The sequence below is a fragment of the Eulemur rufifrons genome, chromosome 16 (genome assembly GCF_041146395.1).
Source record: "Eulemur rufifrons isolate Redbay chromosome 16, OSU_ERuf_1, whole genome shotgun sequence".
NCBI lineage: Eukaryota > Metazoa > Chordata > Mammalia > Primates > Lemuridae > Eulemur > Eulemur rufifrons.
Window position 1 is genome coordinate 69810829 of NC_090998.1, and position 15690 is coordinate 69826518.

Consider the following 15690-nt stretch of genomic DNA (forward strand, 5'->3'; position numbering starts at 1 on the left):
ATGTAGGAGGGAAATGATATGCCAGGGATATGAGGGTGAGGGAGGCAGGCAGTTTGGGTCTTTCGTTTAAAGGCTTATTATTGAAAAAAGTTGTCATCTGAGGAAAATTTCCCATTTCTCTCTTCCCTCTTTTTTCCTTCCCTCTACCCTATGGTAACCTTAGTCTGGTCACTATCCTAAGTTAAGAAGTTTGCTCTGAGTGACTTTTAGAAGGTTTTTATGACAGTACCAATTCACCTTGCTTTCCTATGAGCATTTGGCTGGGGGAAGGGGACAATCTAGAATGGTGGGCTCCAACTTTTTTTGGTAGTATGTGTCCCTACCAATAAAAAATTAAACATGCCCCTATAAATGTATATTTATTATTTTATACACAATCTAGTGTTCTAGTGTATTATGTATATTTTCAAACAGATATATAATATCAATTTAAATTAATGAGATGAAATATAAGCTTTATTATCTCTTTCCAATCTATGGGGAATTGTCAAGTACATTTCATAGGGTGGACATACCCCAGGTCTAGAGACATATCAGCCTCTAGAGAGGATGCTTTACCAGGCAGGGTGAGTGAGCAGCTGCCCTGACCTGGTTGTTGGCTACTTTTACATTGGAGCGCTGTCCAGGGTAGAAGTGTCTTGGCATGTACACAAGCCAGGACCTTCGTCCTCAACATAACTGCTGGGAATCTCAGAGCCCCTCGGGGTTGAACAGTGGCTTGTTGAGCCTTTGAGCCCCCAACCAGGGGCTTATGTTTCTCTTCACTCTGGATTTCTTTGTTCATTGGGTCAGGTTTGTGTAGATCATCAAAAACATAATAAAATGATAGGAGTTGTATACAAATCTCACCCAGGCAGAAAAGTTAGATATGAATCCAAAACACCAAATCTGCTTGCCCTGGAGAATCTGAAGATTTGGTGCGATCGCTGTACCATCCAACCACAGCCCCCTCCTCCTGGCTCTCCAACCCCTCATGGAAAGAAGAGAGTCTGATTGGCTTTTTTCAATATCATCAAGATGTGTTTAGCATATTCTTTGGATTACTGAGTTTATTATCTCTGACCTAAACCATGACTCCAGGAACAAAGTCAGAAGCTGCCATGTCCAAGGCTTCATCTTCCTTCCCAAACTTAAAGGGCAGGTTTATTTTCACTACCTGACCAGAAAAACAGACTGCTGAAAAGATCAAGGAGAAAGGGCTAAACAGAACATCTATTCTAATCACAGAACCATATTTCTAGGAAGCTAGAAAAACAAAACAGTCTATTGTAGAAAATCCCAACAGTCATTTAAAGCATAATTTCACTGTGATTGTAACAGAAGGTATTTGCTTCCTTCCTTCTTAACATTCCCTTTTCTAGGAATACAGTTATATAGTGAAGCTATTGTGTCTGTCAGACATTTTTTTCAAACCCTGGCAAAAAGCTGATCTGGCTTTTTATTTTACTAAGCATTATTTTTTCCACTACCAATCCTATGTTAATCATTGAGAACTTTATTGAAATTACGTGCATTTTGACTGAAAAAAGCCGTGACCAACGATCTTGAATGTTTTCCAGTCTTGTTGTCACTCAAGATTTCTTCTACATTTCTTTACCCTCAGCTCTTTTCAAATTAAAGCATCCTATTTCTAAAATAGGAAGGCATGCTAACTGGCCAAAGCTAAACTATGCATTCCTCTTACCAAACTGTCAAGACTAATTCTTAATGTCCCTGCTGTTACAGTCTTAATTCCTCACGAACAACTGTGCGTGCCTGTGCTGTGAGAAAAGACAGCTGGTTGCAGGGTCCCAGTTTTGACAAATATTATCAATGGTTCAGTGTCAGCCTCGGGAGACATAGTAAATGGCATTCCATTAGAGGTTACTTCTTGGGTGGTGAACATTTTAACCAGTGACTTGGATACAAGAGGAGAAAATAAACTTAGAATGTCTATGATGGACACTAAAGTTTATGATGGGAGTAGACCCAGTCCCAGACCTAATTTCTCTACCTTATATCCTCACCATGGCTTGGAGAAATTATGGATGACTTTATATCAAGAAATAAAAATCCCAGTAACAATTGCCTGTGCCAACTCCTTTGAATAAATCATTGTAAGGCAGACAAAGTCCTCCTACTGGGCTCTATTTACATCGGACCAACCCCTTTATCTTCTCTTTGCTTCCATGGAACTAAAGCATCTTGATTGTTCACTCTCATTTCTGTCTACAACTCAGCTTACAACTCAGCCTGGGTTTTCATCACTCCTACAGCTATATTTTCTGGGGGGAAAAAAGCCCCTTTTGAGGTTGTTAAAGATTTAACTGCAAGCCTAAAGGGAAATAGAAGATATCTTTTTAAAATTCCAAATAATTAGGATGATTAAAATCTAGAAAACTAATAAATAGCACTAATAATAGGTTTTCTGGTCTGCATTAAAATGCAAATGTATCTAAGTCTGTCTGCAAATCCTTGTCCTGACTCATTCACTTTTCCTCTGTCTGAAAGTGAGACTTGCCAAATCCATTCGAATTTTGCTAAAACCAAGCAAGCTCTTCAGATTTTAAACTTGTAGAGTTCCACTGGTCCAATGGGATTGCCAGTCCTTTTCAGATTAGGATTCTGGTCTTCTCAGTGTACTTTCTATGTCTTTTTCTCTTAGTCTTTGGTTTATTACTATTGCACCAGAATTAATTTTGGTACCCTTGAGTTTTTTACTTCTTCCTGGCACTTTCAAAGAGAATGGTCATCAAAGATCCCTTTTCTGAGCCTAAAATAGTCCTTTACTGACTTAAAAATTATCCATTTCTATCTTCTCCACTCTCTCATTTATTTGGTTTGTCTTGTTCATTAGCTGGTCATGAAGCCTCATCCCTTCAGCTCCTCATGGCCTGAACTTGTCCTAAAGCTTAATTCTCTTTTGGACATGTGACCTCAATCACATGCTCCATCTAGATGTCAACTTCTCTGTTATCTCTGGACTCACTAGTTTCCAGTAAGAGAATTTCATCCTACGTTGTTTGTTTTAAAAATCCTATCTTTGATATGTTCAGTCACTGTTTTATTTTTTCTGTATTTGAGGGAAATCACAAATGTGCAGTAACTGCACATTAAAGGAATAACTGAAATACCCTAATTTCAAACTGCTCTTAAGAACCTTCTGGTGGTCGTTCCTGGTTATGTCCATGTGACCAGTTTTTTGTTTTTTTATTTCCTTATGTCCCTCTCTTTTCTCTAGAAGATAATTTTACAGAATCTTACCTTGATTATTTTGAAATATCAAACATGGTCAATATCACTAGGATTCACAAATACCCTATTCTTCTTTCTATCCATATCACGGGAAATTATACTTTCTAATACTCATTGAATTCAGGCACGACCATTAGACAGGCTCTGGCCAATGAACTTTGTGTGGTCGTGCTGTGCGAGCATCATGCTGATGCTATGAAAAACCTCTGTGTTTCTCTAATCTGTCTCGTCTCTTGTCATGACGACCAGCTACGCTCCAGATGGAGGATGCTGATAGCTTCTGCTTACCTGATTATATGAAACAGAATTGCTGTTCTGTTGATTTACACTGGATGGGTAGTGTGAGCAAGAAATAAACCTTTTTTTGTGTTAAATAAGTGATATTTCAGGGTTAATTTGTTACCCAGGTATGACCAAGTCTCTCCTGATTAATAAAATCACCACATCTTGAACAGGCTCTAACAACAGGCTCTAATAACAGGCCTTATTTACACTGGCAGAAGAGGCATAGGCTTCCTCAGAATGAAACAAAATGATAACTCTGTCTGGATGCCCATAAACGGTGGAAAGAACGACTTTTTTTTCAGACGAGATAACATTTTGATTCATTAAACTTGAACTAATTCAGAGACAATTTATTTTTAGCATCCAAAGATGCAAATTGCTTTTCTGTTTGCAAATTAGAGTTCTTTTCATAGTCCTGTTCTCTGTGAAACTATTGTTTTATTTCTACTTTGTTTCCTAAAACTTTCATCACTAAGGAGGCATTCAAATACTTGGAGCTGTAAGAAGAGTTTAACTTCACGGTTCCCACCCCACCCATGGGCTCAACTGCCGCACAGTACAAAGTGCTTCAGTGCTGTGGATCCCATTGTGTCTGGAAATGTCTGTGCTCTACCTCCCAAACCTGTCTTAACTACCTTTGCTTGTTCTTCATACCTTTTCTTGATGTTTTGTCTCCACCCTCCATTTATACCTAAGATTTCCACTCTACTTGTTCCCCACATCCTCATCTGGGTCCTGGACATCAATCCTCCTTTGCTCTTCAGGCAAAAACTTGTTTCTCCTCCCCCTTTTCCATGCTCAATCTCAGCTCCGGGAACTATAGCCAGGGCTGAGTCCAGGTTCACCACATTCCTAGGAAAATAAGTCAGCAACCGGAGGTCAGACAAAAAAGTATAACTCTCATGTGGGTAGTAATAGATATTATTTTTGTGTGCGATTTCAGAAAATCAGTCTCATTGCTTCCTACTTTTCTGTGATTTTAATTATTTCTGTGCTTACTGGTTAGTAATTGACTTAAGGGCATTGTATTCCATCAGTGTGTAACTATGTTGATATCCCAGTGGTGAGCTATGAAAAGCCAAAATGGTCATGCTGAAAAGCGTTTTATGAAGACGAACAGTTTACTTATTATCCAGATAGGTCAGAGAGGCAGAGCCAGAAAGAGAATCTCAGTTTTTATCTAAATCCTGTGCCTTCATTTGTCTTGGCAGCTGCCTTCTAAAGATTGTAAATTATTGAGAAGATAACATTGCCTCTGGGCTGAACTTCTGTGCAAGGTTGCACTTCAATAGTAGAGCTATGAATGTCTTATAGACATCTTATAATACTGTCTATTTTATTTAGACCTCTCCATAATCCCTACAAACAAAAAGGAACATTTAGTGCAAAATGTAATTCAATAGTTTTTACATATCCACATCAATTAGTATAATTTTGCTGAACTGAATTGTTTCTCTCTTGTTTTCAGAGTTCATATGATTATGAATGCCAATATTATCATAGAAAGAAAATAATAAATTTAGATAATAAATCATAAGTAATTTCTTTGAATACATAATGACTTGTTCCATCTCCTTCCCTGCCATAAGTATTCCAAATTCCCCTTTGAAAGAAAAATTGAGAATTTTGTACTGTGCCACAGTTGGGCCCACGGGTAAGAACCATGAAGCTGAGTTGTTTTTACAGGTCTATGCAAACAGTTGCCTCCATAGATACGAAAATTTTAGAAAATGAAGTAGGAACAAAACCATAGTTTTGCAGAAAACAGTACTGTGAAAAGAAATTTAATTTTCAAACAGAAAAACAATTTGCATCTTTTGATGCTAAATTTGGATGCTATAATTTAATTATTATTATTATAAATCCTAATCCTTTAGGATTATTTCTTCTACTGGTCATATAAAGTCAACAATGACTTCTACCAAAGCCTCCTGATGAATTCTGAAATGTTAATCAGCTTCGTATCTTAAATCATGTTTCTTTTATGTTATAGAACTTTTTCACATAGGAAATAATTCTCGTGTAAAGTAAAAAAGATTTAATATGATTAAGTTTAAAAAAGCAGCACACCTCATCTAGGCCTTGTTACAAACAGGAAGATTGTTAGTTGAAAAGGGGGAGTCTTCCATTCTTGATCTCTAGCTAGCCTTTCTCTCTTCTATTCCTGTCTTTGTCTTTCCCAGCTTTTTCTTTCTTCCCCGCTCTGAGCTACTTGATTGGCAATGATCCATTGACTCTGAGAAGGCAGTATTATCTCCTTGGTGTTGGTTTGAAACCGTAACACATATATCATTTCAATATAGCACATAAAGTTGGGACTGCACCATTCATGAAATTGTTTGGTACACCGACCAAAGATATTAAAATTTAAAACTGAATTTTTAAAAGAAGGAAACAATTTTTAAGTGTCTTTCAATAGTACTGTCAATAACTCAGCTATCTTCATGTTATTTCTCTTTCTCTTACATACACACTGGTATTATAAGGCATGACTATATCGATTTCGGTTTCAGTTACTCAGATGCTTTTTTTAAAATAATGATTGGAGTACTTCAGGAACAAAATGGACTTCCAAAGACAAGAAGCTATGCATGTGTTCTTGAAGCTGTTGACATATCCCAATGGGATGATATAGTTTCAGATATTATAACAATTTTGCCCACTTAGGGCATCTACCTTTTTCACTTTTCTCCCTATCAATTATTGAAGGCATCTTTTGTTTTTCTATTCAAGACATACACACAAAATGTAATTAAGAATGACATTTCACTCTACGAGATAAACTCTATGTAGTTTGTTAAGTAATTCATATGTATAGCAACTATGTTAAAGACCAGTATAAACTATGGGAGCAAGAAACATGTCTATCTGTTCACTTTTATATCCTCAACATCTAGCACGTTGTTTGGAACATGTTAAACAGTGAGTATATATTTATGAATGTAAAATTATTTGATAAGAAAGAGATTATTGATATGTGAGATGGTTCTGATTTAACTAACAGTCCCTCCTTTCTTCATTCGAACTGGTTGTAGAATGGTGATGGAAATAACTGCAGTTCAGCTCTGGGTTATCCTCTCTTTTGTTATACCACCTTTGCATCATCATGCTGGTTCTTTGCTATCCACTCACCTATTTCTGCATTCATTTCTGGTCCCTGGCACAGCATGAGTCAGGCTGCATCTTTCTAGATGGGATGTTTTCATATATCGCTCCTGTTCTACTAATTGCAGAAAGAAAATTCTCCATTTGTTCATTGACATAGCTCAGTCTCTGGTCCTGCATTCAATTTCCCCCAATCAAACATCCTCCTGTCATGTATTCTTCCCCCTCACCCTTCACTGCCTCTTTCCCCCCCAATATTAGATACTTAGACATACTCATGAAACATTCATTTTAAGAATGAGCAAACATACAATAGTAATAAACTTCCTTAAGTAATAAACTTCCTTTATATCTCTTTAGGTAGAATTCTCTACTTATTTTCTTGGGCAGGTTACTTGAAATTCAAGTCTACCTGTAATATTTCTATTTCCTTTCCTCCCACTCTCTAACTCATGGTAATCTCTCTTCTTCCTACAACACTTCACATAAGTACATTTCCTAAGGCCATAATTCTTAAGGTGATTCACTGTGTTGTGGAAAGAAAATGCCATAATTTCCAAATACATTTTTACTGAGATTCATATTCTCATTGACATTGGAACTTCACTTGGTTTGAATGTCAACAGGTTGCATGTTAAGTCAAATAATAGATCCTGTGGGAAGAATGAGATCCACAACATGATGATGTTTCTATATTTCTGTGTATTGTACTTTTCAGTTACAAATATTCCTCTATGAGTTCTTACTCAGACATATTATGAGTTAAAAACAATAACAGTCTAATAGGATCTAACGAGAAGTAGGCTGAAAAAAATTGAGCTTATCAAGATCTATTTAAAATATGTATTTACGTCAACTATCATCAATATGAACTTTACCCTAAATGTATATTGTGCTTTGAATAATGGCTAATAATATTAGCAAAACATTAATACTAGCTGTTAATATTAACAGGACCTTTAAAATATATTACTTATCTTTTGTTAATCTTTCTTTTTTCTTTATGGCTCTTTCTTTAACGGCTTTATTGAGGTACAATTGATATACTAAAAAAATGCACATATTTAATGTATGCAATTTGATGAATTTGGACATATGTGTATACTCATGAAACCATCACACAATCAAGGTAATATACATATTCATCACCTCCAAGAGTTTCTTTGTGTCCCTTGGGTATTTTTGGTGTTGTTTTATTTTTTTGTGGTAAGAATACTTTACATAAGATCTACCCTCTTAATAAATTTTTTGAAATGCACCGTACCATGTTGTTAACTATAGGCACTATGTTGTACAGTAAATCTCTAGAAATTATTCATTTTGCATAACTGAAATTTCATACCCATTGCACAACTCCTTGTTTTCCCTTCCCCCCAGTCCTTAACAACTACCATTCTACTCTTTGCTTCTATGAGTTTAATTATTTTATATACCTCATATAAGTGAGATCATACAGTATTTGTCCTCCTGCGATTGGCTTATTTCACTTAGCATAAAGTCCTCAATGTTCATCCATGTTGTCTCATCAAGCAGAATTTCTGTCTTTGTTATGACTGACTGATATCCAATTATATGTATATAGCACATTCTCTTCCTCCATGCATCTGTGAATGGACATTTAGGTTGTTTCCATAACTTGGCTTATGAATAATGCTGCAATGAACATGGGAGTGCAGATATCTCTTTAAGATCCTGATTTCAATAGTTTTTGGATCTATATCCAAAAGTCTGATTGTTGGATCAATGGCATGCTTTTTACTTAAATAGAAAAAAATAATTTTAAAATTCATATGGAATTCAAAAATCCAAATGGCCAAAGTAATCTTAAGAAAGAAGAACAAAGCTGGAGATGTCACCCTTTCTAATTTCAAAATATATTTTAAAGCTACAGTAATTAAAGCTGTATGGTATAGGTATAAAGACAGACATACAGACCAATGGAACAGAATAGAAAGCCCAGAAATAAACTCACATATATATAGTCAACTGATCTTCAACAGTGTGCCAAGAACACACAACAGAGAAAGAATAGTTTCTTCAACAAATGCTATTGGGAAAACTGGATATTCACATGGAAAAGGATGAAATTAGATCCTTTTCTTAAACATACACAAAAATAAACTCAAAATGGAGTAAAGAGTTAAAGACCTGAAACTGTAAATGTTCTAGATGAAAACATAAGGGAAAAAATCTTGGCATTGTTTTTACCAAAGATTTCTTACATATAACTCCAAAGGCACAGGAAACAAAAGCAAACTAGACAAGTGGGACCACATCAAACTAAAAATGTATACAGCAAAGGAAACAATAGAGTGAAAAGGTAACCTACAGAATGAAAGAAAATATTTGCAAACCACATAACTGATAAGGAGCTAATATCCAAAATATACAAGGCAAAGAAACCAAGTAACCCAATTAAAAAATGGATGAAGGACTTGAATTGACATTTCTCAGAAGACATACATGGCCAACAAGTATATGAAAAGGTTGTCAACATTAGTATTTATCAGGGAAATTCAAGTCAAAATCACAATGAGATATAACCTCACACCTGTCAGTCTAGCTATTATCAAAAAGAAAAGGGTTGTCAAAGATGTGGAGAAATTGGAACTCTTGTATACTTTTGGTGGGAATATAAAATAGTGTAGCCACTATGGAAGCAGTATGACCCAAGGAAGAGTCAGTCTCAGGGGAATTTTTGTGGAATGATTACACATCAGATTTGTCTAGGGCTTGTGTCTGGAATGGCCTGTGCTCTCAAGTATCTGAAAGACTAGTTTGCTTTCTAATCCTGTACAGTGTGAGATGATGCCTAGTAACATGGAAAAAAATGGGAGTAAAAACTGCAATGCAGCCTTTAATGAGCTTTAAAAGTTTGCTAAACCTTATAGCATATAAGGTGTGTACATATATACACACACACTTTATATATGTAAGTATAAAGTGTGTGTATATACATATATACTTTAGCATATAAAGTATATGCTAAACATATACCTTTGCTGCTTTTACTATCATAAATATTAAGTCCAAAAACTCTTGCTCATCAAGTAAATGAAAATAAAAAGAAAAATACATTATTAGTTTGGAAACATGTTTTCTAGTCTGTTTCTTACTCTGTAGGTAACAGCATTAAAGCGAGTGGGATTCACCTAACAACTCATCTCTGGTTCATGCTTTAAATCAGGGTTCTTCAACTCAGATACTATCGACATTTGGGGCTTGATAATTCTTTTTTGGGAGAGGCTATCTTGTGCATGGAAGGGAATTTAGCAGCATTCCTGGCCTCTACCCACTAGATGCCAGTAGCACCTCCCCAACCCCCATTGTGACAATCAAAAATGCCTCCAGATAGTGTCATAGGTCTCCTAGGGGACACATGGTTCTGTCCGCTAGGATATTTTTCTGTCTGTTGATATGTTTGTGGATAAAACAGATTGAACACTTGATGTTTAGTAAGGTTTTCTTAAAGAAGCACATTTTTCCCAGTGCTTGAGCTGTTTGTTTAAGAAAGGACTTTTAACAATTTTAGCGTAACTATATAAACCTAATCTTAAAAGCTTGAGAAAAGGCTCCGAGGTCTAGGTCTAGGTAAAGTGTTTATTTACCCAAGACATAATACCCGATATGAATCAGGTATCACAAGACAGATCTCTTTAAATCATCCCTTATTTGTATAATGATTGGCCCCAGTCATTCTACACATGTGGGTTTTATTGTTTGGCCTTGATCACATTGTGCCTCAGATCAAGTGTTTTTCTGGCCTACCAACATGTGTACTACTTTTCTATGTTTTATAGGGGCATTTTATTATATGAAAAAGTTCAAAGACTGGAATTGTCAGAACCCTTGGGGAAAAAAATGAAAGTAAGGATAAAAAGTAAAAATGTCAAAAGTAAGACTGAAACTCAAGTGTAACTGGGAAACTATAAATATATGAACTTAACTAGATAATTAGGTTTCACCAAAGTTTCCTCACTTTACCTCAATAGAATTACAGTATGCATAAAAAGTTACTTTCTCAGTGTAGGAGAGGGAAAGAAATATCTTTTCCTCACCCATTGCTAGGTTCAAGGCTGAGGCCACTGTAACAAAAGACAGATTAATAAGACAAAAGCACACACATTTATTTAATATCAGTTTTATGTGACATGAGTGCCTTTGCAAATGAAGACATAAAGAAACAAGTAAACTTGTATATTTTTATTCTTAGCTTTGATAAAGAGTGAACAGTCATGGAGAAATATGAGTGGAGGACAAAAGGGTATAATCTACTGGTTAAAAAAAGAAAAAAAAAACTAGGGAGAACTTAACAAGGACCTATTTTTCAGATTTATTCTTGGTATCTCTGGGTCTTTGATCATAAGGATGATTCTTTCTGTGATGAGGCACAGTAATCACTATAGCTCTGTGAGCCACAGTGAAGCCATCTTGTATGCAGGCTAGTGCAGCCATCTTGTGTACGGACTCACTGTTGTGTGAAGTTAAAAAAAAAAGAATACATGAATAACAGAAAAAAATTTATACAGTGATTAACTTGTAAGTGATTAAAATCATTAGGTGTGTACAGTTACATTGTACTATGCTTGGCAGTTCCTTGGAAAAATGTTCCTTGGATGTTCCTCAAAGAAATGTTCCTTGATTTAATGGTTGCTATTTGCTTCTGTAAGTTTGCTTGCTTATGAATTATTGTAATCAACATGTTCTCAACTGTATGTGTATTGTTAGTGGTAAAGGTATATAACCCCTGCCCACTTTAAGATCGGGGCATTCTCTGTCTCTGGACTTCCCCAGAACAGGGGTGGTCGCTGGCCAGCTAATAAAGACTCCTAATTTGGCTCAATTCAGTCTTTAGGTGGTCATTTCTCCCATCTTAGGCTATAACATTTGGAGGCCCCAGTGAGATCCACCCTTATAAGGGCGCGTGGTGACCACTGGTGTCTGGGACCTGGTGCGGGGTTGTGTGCCTAGCCTAGGGGACAGCTCCTGAGAGACGTTCCTCAGCCCCAGGCAACAGCCAGACCACGCTTTGGCCACCGACACCCCCAAATTAACCAATTCCTTGGACTAGTCTTCTGGATTTACACTGGTGAGTGTCTGGTTTGTCTGTCTTTGGTGGGCCCATTCTGGTGTTCTTTGGGAAGGCTGGATGCAGCTAAAATCCCAGGAACAAGCCCCAAGGAGTGAGACGTCACTCGGGGTTTTGGTCTTTGTTTTCGGACTTTGAACGCTGTTTTGGCCGCGAGGCTGAATCAGCAACTATTTGGTACCGTACCAGATAGCTTGGTTTTTCCAAAAACTTTAGAATTTTGTTTTATGTTGGTTTGCTACTTGTGGTTGACTTGTTTTATGTTACTCGTTGTTTGGATACTAGTGTGTTGCTGTCAGAGCGTCCTCTTTGTCTGAGTAACGTAACTAAAAATAATGTTGTTGTCTTGTCTCCCCTCCTGACTGTCACCTGGATGAGAGATGTGAGAATGTTATAGCCCCACAGCTGAATAGCTACGGGGTTTGAGTGGGTCCTAACCTGCGGTTCTGTGGTGACATCGTACGGCATAACGGTGACTCATCCTCTGGAAAGAGCAGTGACCTGCCCGGGCTTTATACGGGAGCACCTTCAGCCAAGACGCGGCTAAATCTCTGCGAGGGGAGCAGCCAGAGAGACACCTGAAAGTACACCCCACTCTATGTGAAAATCTGTCTCTGTGTCTCTGTGTCTTGTCATTGTAAAAAACTTTATAGCATGAAAGAGTGTACAGCAAATTGTGCTCAAAATCCCTGTGATGGATAAGTTTAAACTGAAACCTGATAAAGTGTTGCTCTTATTGTAACAAAAAGTAACTGTGAAAAACAAAAGAATTTTGCTGGTTGCCGCCTCGTCGGCGCCTGTTTCACCTAGCAACAACTCTCATTTGTCTCCTTCTCCTCCTAGCCAGTAAATCTACTAATTTCTCCTTCTCTCTGTTGCCATTCCAGTCTGTTACCTATGGGTTATAAAGAATTCATTGTAAAAACTGCCCTCTATCCAAGGGGGGAACCACCTCCCGCGGCGCTGAGTCACTGGTATTCTTTTAGCCCAGCTTATTGACCAGATTACCAGTTATATTTATTAACCACAGAACAGGGTCAAGGAGTGCCTTTGTTGGTTTCTTGACAGCAACTGCTATCCACCAAGTATGGGCGAGTGTTCTTGAGGAGTCTCCAGAAGCTGCCGACACCTGCTCTGGTACTGCTGTGAATTCTGTGGCTTCCTTTAGCCTTTCCTTGATTTTACTTTTTTCATGATCGGTTTAGTCTACTTGCTACCAGGCTTTTTGGCCCTGGTGTTTGGTATAGGACTTTATGACATAGCTCCTAAGAGAATGGAACAGGTTCTGTTGATGCTGTTATACTAGACTACAATAGCCTCCGTCCTCCTTTTTAAAACTCTTTCTCAGTTACCCTGTTTAGACTTTTGCGCTTGATAGTCCTTGTTTTTCAGAAACACGGGATCAGGTTCCTGGCCTCCGTAAGGCAGCCACCAGGCGACGGGCCGGGACTAAGGATTCCTGAGATCTAAAGATTATTCCCTTTTTTCCTCAAAATGGGTCAATCAGGGTCATATAAGAATAGCACACCACTTAATGTTTTTTGAAAAACTTCCAGAAACTTTCAGGGTGATCATTTGTATGCTTTTAAATTATATCCATTCATTTGTACAGATGACGACCCCAGCCTCAGCCCCAGACACACGAACTTTGGTGGCAGACTTTATAGGCTATAAGCTGAGGCAGAAGGGTTATGTCTGTAAAACTGGCCCAGAGAAAGGCCCAGCAGCTGACCCATTGCACCAAGCCATGCGGGCAGCTGGAGATGAGTTCAGACCCGCTTCCAGCGTACCTTCTCTGGTCTGGCAGCTCAGCTGCATGTGACCCCCAGCTCAGCCCAGCAGTGCTTCACCCAGGTCACCAATGCGCTTTTCCAGGGGGGGCCCAATTGGGGCCGCCTTGTGGCCTTCTTCGTCTTTGGGGCTGCGCTATGTGTTGAGAGTGTCAACAGGGAGATAGAGCCACTAGTGGGACAAGTGCAGGAGTGGATGGTGGCCTACCCAGAGACACGGCTGGCCAACTGGATCCACAGCAGCGGGGGCTGGGCAGAGTTCACAGCTCTCTATGGGGACATGGCCCTGGAGGAGGCACTGTGTCAAAGAGAGAGAAACTGGGCATCAATAAAAACAATGCTGATGGAGACCGTAGCATTGGGGCCCTGTTAACGATAGGGGCCTTCTTCGCTAGCAAGTAAAACAGTTCCAGGGCCAGGTGTGGCTAGGTACGGCCCTTAAAATAGAGTAAATGTTTAGATAGGCATAAAACAGGGATAGACAAAAAAGATGATATATAAAAAACACATACACAGAAAAGCTGTAAGACAAACCCTGGCCCTGATGGGCAACTCCACGGATCCTGGTTATATACAACATGTCTTCCCCTCCACGTGCCCAAAGTGGGACCCAAACAAGGAGCAAGGTAAGGGGGCTCTCGATCAGTATCGCCAGACTCTGCTTGGGGGCATACAGGCCACAGCTAACAGGCCAACTAATTTGTCTATGGTAAGCAAAACCATACAGAGACCTAAGGAGTCTCTGGTGGTGTTCCTAGAACGCCTTTTTAAAGCTTACCACCTGTATACTCCCATAGACCCAGAGGCACCAGAAAATAGACGTGCCATTAATAAGCCTTTTCCCACTTCTTCGGCCCCTGATATTAGAGAAAGCTACAGAAAATAGAGAGATTAAAAAGTGCTGTCTGAGTTAATAAAATTGCCCAGAAGAAAACACACCGGTTGCATACTTGTCTGACAGTTTGGACCTGTAGTATCTGGCTGGCCAGACTGCTTGTGGGCCATTGCTGCAACACCCGTCCTGGCAAAAGAAGCCTCTAAGCTCACTTCGGGGCAGGACTTGTGTATCATAACCCCTTACTCAGTAGAGGCTCTAAAAAGTCCACCTGAAGAAGAATGGCTTTCCAACTCACATATAACCAAGTGCTGTTGCTAGATTCCCCCCCAGGATTCGCTTCCTGAAGACAACTGCTCTTAACCCTGCCACTCTACTGCCGGACGATGAACCGGCACAGCCACTGCATAACTGCCATGAGATATTAGAGTCACTGGCCAATCTGAGAGCAGATCTCACTGATCAGCCTTGGCCAGACCCTGATGAAGAATTATACACGGATGGAAGCAGCTACGTGTCTGAAGGTGTCAGGTATGCAGGGGCAGCTGTTGTCACTGCTGACCGGGTTATCTGGGCACAAGCTTTGGGACATGGGACTTCAGCCCAGAGAGCAGAACTTATAGCTTTGACCCAAGCCGTGAGGTGGGGAAGGGTTAAGACTGTTAATATCTACAATGATAGTAGATATGCCTTTGCTACAGCTCACGTGCGGAGCACTCTATCGAGAACAGGGCATCTTAACTTCAGAAGGCAAGGAGATAAAAAATAAACTTGAAATATTGGCCCTATTAAAAACAATCTGGTTACCAAAAAAGGTAGCTATTATTCATTGTAAGGGGCATCAAACCACTGATTCACCAGTGGCACGGGGAAATGCTTTTGCTGACACAACACCCAAAGAGGTCGCACAAAAACCAGTGGGGCTCCTCCAGATTCTCCCTGTCTTGCCAGAATGGCTCTTACCACGTTCTCCAAGCTACACGGGAGAAGAAGTTAAAATTGAAAAAGCTCTAAAGACTAGAACTGATGCAACAGGCGGGGAAATTCTCCCAGATAACAGGGCCTTGGTCCCTGAGAGTCTGGGGTGAAACTTAGTTAAACAGATTCATCAAAGCACTCACCTTGGATGCATGAAACTGACTGAACTTCTTCAGAAGGACTGCTATATCCCCCAGCTTCATCGGATGGTTCGGCATGTAATGGCAAGATGCCCCACCTGTGCGCAGGTAAATCCGGGTAACGGCATTAATCTTCCCCTAGGAACTAGGTTACAGGGCCAAGCCCCGGGAGAACAATGGGAAATGGACTTCACTGAAGTTAAACCAGGTAACTGTGGATACTAGTATTTGCTT

At 39.1% G+C, this 15690-nt stretch overlaps 1 pseudogene; it reads left to right on the forward strand.

Moving 5' to 3' along the window:
* Nucleotides 1–13325: 13325 nt before the first annotated feature.
* LOC138397449 (bcl-2-like protein 2 pseudogene) lies at nt 13326–13905 on the forward strand (annotated as a pseudogene).
* Nucleotides 13906–15690: the final 1785 nt, after the last annotated feature.